Source organism: Calonectris borealis, chromosome 20 (assembly GCF_964195595.1).
Source record: "Calonectris borealis chromosome 20, bCalBor7.hap1.2, whole genome shotgun sequence".
Classification (NCBI taxonomy): Eukaryota; Metazoa; Chordata; class Aves; order Procellariiformes; family Procellariidae; genus Calonectris; species Calonectris borealis.
In genome coordinates this window covers 1629859-1635858 of record NC_134331.1, presented here as the reverse complement: position 1 = coordinate 1635858, position 6000 = coordinate 1629859, and positions in this window count along the sequence as shown.

Here is a 6000-nt window from a genome sequence, read left to right as displayed (position 1 = left end):
TGCAATTTCCAAGCAGGCTCACTCTGCCAGCCCCGCTCTCGCTCCCAATACCGAGCGCGTGACAGCTTGCATTTATTTTTAAACGGACAGTTGCCCGTCTCTGCCGCCCATCCTTCATCCCTGCCCCGCCGGGACAGGCTCCTGCATCCCACCGATGCTCCCCCGAGGATCCCTGCCGCCGGCTCAGCCCCAGCCCTCGGTGGGTACCGAAACGCTGCCCGGCCGACCCCGCTGGGAGGCTGCGATGCTTTTTCTCCCCCCCATCTCACTCGCTCCCACCTTTTCCTCCCAGAGCTGCTCCCGGCTCCGAAATCGCAGCCTTGTATATTAAAAAAGGTCAGATTTCAGCTCTCGTGAAGTAGCAAAAACCAGAGCAGCGTGAACAGACGCAGCCGCCTGTTTCTTGGGGGATCGGGAAGCTGGGGCGCGGGGGGGTCCCGGTGCTGGGACCCGCTCACCTCTGCTGCGGCGGGCTGGGGGCGGGCGCTGTCGTTTGTTCCTATTCCACATCGCCACTTAGTAATTGACAATTAAATTTAATTACACCTTTGAGAAATAATAATGTACTTTGGTTTAATGGGCCTGTCTGGAGCGGGGCGGGTTTTCTCCTGCGCCTTCTGCTCAAGAAGGTGGATCACGGGGTGACGTTCGTGGCGTGGTGACGCCGTTTGCCGGGATGGGGTGCCACGTTTGCTGCCATCTCTGCCAGCATGGCGGGGCTGAGCAGCGGCTCCGGGGACCTCAGCACCCCGGCATCGCCGGAGCCGGCCTCGGCACGGAGACGTGCTCCATCGCCAGCAGCGAGCCCAGCCTGAGGTGCATCCCGGCCGCTTCGCCCAGGGGGATCCCGAGCGTCCGGAGGGAGCAACGCCATCGGCTTCATTCGGGCCCTGTGCTGAGGGATGCTTTCAGAAAGCTGAAGATCCCCCAGAATGGCTCAATTATTTATCTCCACAGAAAAGACAGGGCATGAAGCCGCCCCGCTGGCTTTAGCTGTTTCCATCTCTGCTCTTTTTGCTGCCTTTTTAAATTTTCTTTGAAACAATATCGCAGAGATCTCCCATTATTTGCTGCCTGATTTATGAATCCTTCAGCGGCAATCACCGGCGGCTCTCAAGGTTTCTGCTGCAATTAGGGAGGTTCTTGAGAGAGCGAGCGCAGGCAGGTGCTCGGCGGAGCCGGGGCGGCCGGGGGGCTCGGCGATCCTGGGACTCCATGGCCGGGGCTAACCGGGAGCTCAGCATCTCCCTGAGCGTGGCAGCCTCCTCCTTCCCCGTCCCCCTGATCCACACCCCTCCCTTTCTCTAATTAAAGATAATCACCTGCAATTACCTAATTAGTTATCTGATTTTTGCCCTCTGATCCCCTGCACGTCGCGCTCCCTCGGGACGGGACGCGGCTCGGTGCCGTCAGCACCTGTGAGCACCCGCACCCGCGCCGGGGCAGGGCAGGGGGTGACGAGCTCGCGGTCCCTCAGCACCCAGGTGTCCCCAGGGAGGGGACAGGCTGTGCGGCCGACCCTCCAAGTCCCCCTTGCACCCGGGTGCTTGCAGACATCAGCCCAGCGTGGCCCCAGTTTGCCCAGAAGCGGGCGGGAAGGACAGAAGGAGCCCGGGGAGGCAGCGGGGACACACGGACACCCCGGAGTGCAGGGGCTCGTCCCTGGGATCCCCGGGGCCACCGTGCTCCCGAGTGGTGCAAAGGTGCCAACAAGAGGTGACCGTGCAGAGATGTCCTCGGCATCCAAATATTCCCGCTGGCGAAAGCCGGTACCTGGGCAGGGACCGTGGCACTCGGCGCGGCATCGCGGCCCCGCTCCGAGGGACGGGCACAGAGCTGGCAGGGCCACTGCCACCGGCGGGGGGACAGGGACAACCCAGGCTGTTGGACACCCCACACAACCACGGAAGAAAAATTAGGCCAAAGCGGGGCCCGGCTCTCTCTCCCCCTCCGAGTGATCATCGCCCTCATTAGAAAACAACTAATTATTATTCTGGCTCATTAGCAATTATAAATCTCCAGCTCCGGTACTTCATTAAAAAAAATGACAAGTTAGGACTTAATTAGGTTCCCCAGCAGCCCGACGGGTGGAAGCGTTAACCCTCCCCACCCTGCCGCCCGCCAGCGCCCGCCAGCGCCAGCACCCGTGCCGGTGCCAACATCCATACCAGTGCCAGCGCCCGCACCAGTGCCAGCGCCCACACCACTACCTGTGCCAGTGCCAACATCCGCACTAGTGCCAGCAACTGCACCACTACCCGCACCAGTGCCAGCACCCACACCCGTTCCAGCGCCCGCGCCAGCCAGCTCCCAGAGCCAGAGGGCACTTTGGGCTCCCTGCTCCACCTCCACAGAGGAGACTGAGCCCCGGCATCTCCCCAGGCACTCGCCCTGCAGCGGCTGGGTGCCCTGGGCTTGCTCAGCCTCCTCCTGCGGCACAGGGCTGTGCCCACCCTGGGGAGAGGCGAACTGGGGGCAGGCAGGAAACCAGCCCAGGCACCCAGCATCCGCCGGGAGTTTACAGGAGGCAGCGAAAACACCCCTGCCCAGAGGGCAAAGCTGGCCCTGGGCACGTGTCCCCGAGGAACGCCGGCTCCGTGTCACCGCACCGCAGCCAGCGATGCTGCAGAGCCCGGGGCAGAGGTTTGCAGGCAGCAGCCGGCAGCAAAGCCAGTTTTGGTGCGAAAGCCCTCGAAAAGCAGAGCTGCAATGGGGCGGGCAGCTGCCTGCATCCCCGGCACCAGGCTGCCTCGCCGGTGCAGCACACGGCACCCGCAGCCTGCGGCGAGCACGTTCCCGCTACCCGACGGGTAATTGGCCACTAAATCCCTCCGGGGGAGAAACAGTGGGGAAAAAATTACAGCTGCGGAACTAGCTCTCCAAAATTATATCACCTTCTCTGACAGGATAATTGCTCCTTTTCCCCAAAATTTAATATGGATCTCACATCCTTAAACAGTCGTGTGTTATTTTAAGGGCTCCCAGTGTTTTTCCCTCCTCTCCCAGGGAGTGCAGGATCCGGCGGAGGAGGTGGTGCCTCCCCGGCACGGCGAGCTCTTTTGGGGTGGAAGATGGTGACAGTGGCACTGTGTCGGGGGGTGATGCAGGGAAGCACGCGCTTGTGGTACCCAGAGGAGATGCAGGGGGAGATGATCCTGGTCCGGGTGTCACCGACGTCTGCCACGCACGAGCAAGGCCCCCGGCGCTGCGGCACCGGCGGCATGCCTTGTTCTCCCTGCGCTCTAATGGCTACATCAATATTATCTCGCCTGCAACTTGCCCTGTGACAGATATATTAATGACGCGGTGCAGAGCCCGTGCAGCGCCGGGGAAGGACATGCACAGCGTACGGGGGCCGGTGCGGGCAGGGGCCTCACTCGGAGCAGGCAGGACCTGGCAGAGCCCACATGGGGGGACCAGGGGGACATTTGGGGGGTCAAAGTCCTTGGCCAGACCCCGAGGACCCAGGCTGTTTTCAGCCCTGGTGATCCTAGGAGCCAGGAACCCCTCCCCGAGACGGACCCTTATATTTCGGGGTGCCCGGTGCAGAGGTCATGCAGTTCCCCAGGGTCCATGCCAGATCTGTGCCTGCTCCCAAACGCTCACACCCAGGAAAACTCTCCCTCGGGCTTTCAATCCTACAGACCCATCGCAGCGAGCAATAAATCAGCCTGCGGACGCAGGAGCCCGGCGGAGCCACTGGCCGAGCCCCATCCATCACCACCCTGGGCCTGACCCCACCATCCCCGCCGTCCCCGCTGCCGCCTGCCACCTGCGTGCCCTGCTCGGGGACGGTGGCCCCTGCACCCTGCCGGTCCCCAGGGACGCTCTGCCATGGGGGCCGGGGGGACCCCCAGCAGCGCCAGCCCCCCCAGCGCAGCCCTGCATGTTCATTAGGTTTCCCACGCACGAGCCCCGTGCCGGCAGCGCGAGCCATAACCCTCCTCTCCGGCAAACCAACACGCCTGCCCCGGCAGCGGTTCGGCGGCAGCTGGCAGCCGGCGCGGGGGAGCAGCTGGGGAGCGCGCGGAGCGCGCCGGCGAGGGGGTCCCGGCATCACCGCCCTCCCGCCGCCCCACACCTGCCTCATGCCGCCAGCAGCCCACGACCAGGCTTGGGATGGGCGAGGGGACCCCCGCGCCACCCCGCTGCCCCCCCGCGCCCTCCTCTCCCTCGCTCCCCCCGTACGCTGAGCCCGCGCCAGCTATCCAGGGCGAGGAAAAGCGGTCCTTGCTACTGCATGTGTTGCTTTGAAAATAAACCGCCGTTAACACGTTTTCGGATTACAGTCAAGTGAGATCGAGTTGTTTAGGAGCCAGGGAGCATGAAAAGATGGCTCAGCAAGAGGTTTTCTGTCGTGCAAGCCCCATTCAGGAGCACTAATCCGCAGCGTTTGGGAGCCGCTGCCCGATTACGCCTCCGTGCCGTTCACCGGTGCCCCCCAGCCGCGGGGACGGCGTGGGGCCTGGTGCCCTCCGGCAAAGGTTGGCTTTGCCAAGCTGCACCGAGCCACGGTGTGGCACCAGCCATGCTCACGGCCATAGGGACCTGCCAGCCCCGTCCTCCGGAGCCGGCTGGGGCAGGACAGCAACTCTGTAAATATATTATTTATTATTTCTATTACCCTTCTCCATTATTCATTGTTTGATTCGCTGCTATTCTATTATTAACTCTCCCGAGTGCTTTGGCGATGCTCTGACGTGAAAGAGGCACCGTGAAATTTCGCTTGCGTGCTGTGATCCCTGTGCCGCGGTGGAGGCGGGTGCAGGAGTGGTGGCCCCCGGCTCGGGTCCAGCCGTGCCCCATGGTGGCCATGGGGCTGGCCAGGGTTCAGCCGCTGAGCCCATGGCTGGAGCCCCTCCCCGTGTGCCATGAAGCAAACTGGAACAGTTTCCTAAAGCCTTTGTGGGCAGAATTTAGCCGTTCAGAAGTCTTTTAGCTGAATTAAAGTGCAGCTCTGCGTGTAACGCTGCCGTTGCCACCTTCGCTCCCGGGGGACTCGCATCCGCGGGGGGTTCTGCGGGTTTTGCTCTCGTTGGGGTCGGTGGGGCTGGTCACGGCCAAGCCCTTTCCCCTCCTCTCCCCCATGAGAGCCGAAAAGTTAAGGCATGGCTGCAAGTCCAGACATGGGGAAATTTGTAAAAAGAGCCAAGAACCTTGTTTTCCTTAGAAGTCACGATTTGTCAGAAAAATGGCCTGACCTCGGCTGCGTGGGTTCTGCTGACCCCGGGCTGCCGGCCCTGGGCAGCACCGTGGGGCAGGGGTGGCTCTCCCCGGCGATCCCCTTGCCACCCCGGCAGGCTCCAGCGCGCCAGCATTAATTTCCACCCAGCAGCACGGGGGCTGTCGGAGGGAGCTGGGGTTGTACATCCTCGGTCCTCCAAATCCCTGCTCTGGGGTCGGATGTGGCAGGGACCTCGCCGAAAGGTCTGAGCCACTATGGGCAGCCCAAAAAAATAACCTTTCTTTGCTGGGGGACACTCCTGCTGGTGAGTTTTTGCGTGGCCAGACCCTGCCAGCGTGCTCTGCCGCTGCAAAAGAGCTTATCTGGGAGCCAGGGGAGCGCGCCGGGCTGTTCAGCAAATAGCTGTGGCATAATAGATGGGGCACCCACAGGAACAAACACTTACAAATGGCTCTAGCATTTACCTAAATGTCACGCCGGCTGCTCGGCAAAGAGACAGGTCCCCGGCTCCGCCGAGCTGGCGGAGGAGCTGCGCGGCCTTTCGGGGTGGTGGGAGGTGCTGCCCGGACCCCCGGGAGCTGTGGGGACCCCTCACCCACCCCGATTCCAGCAGCTCCTTCCCGTCTGACGGGTGCCCTTTCGGCAGAGCACCACGAGAGAGCTCGGGAAGGCAAACCGCACGGATCCATCCCAAATCTCCTCTTCCATCGTGTTTATTCCTCTTCCCTACTCTCCAGGGTGAGGGGGTTACCAAGTAGCTGGCCTGGACTAAGAGTCCTAATTTATTCCGATTTATGCAAATGTATTCCTTCACT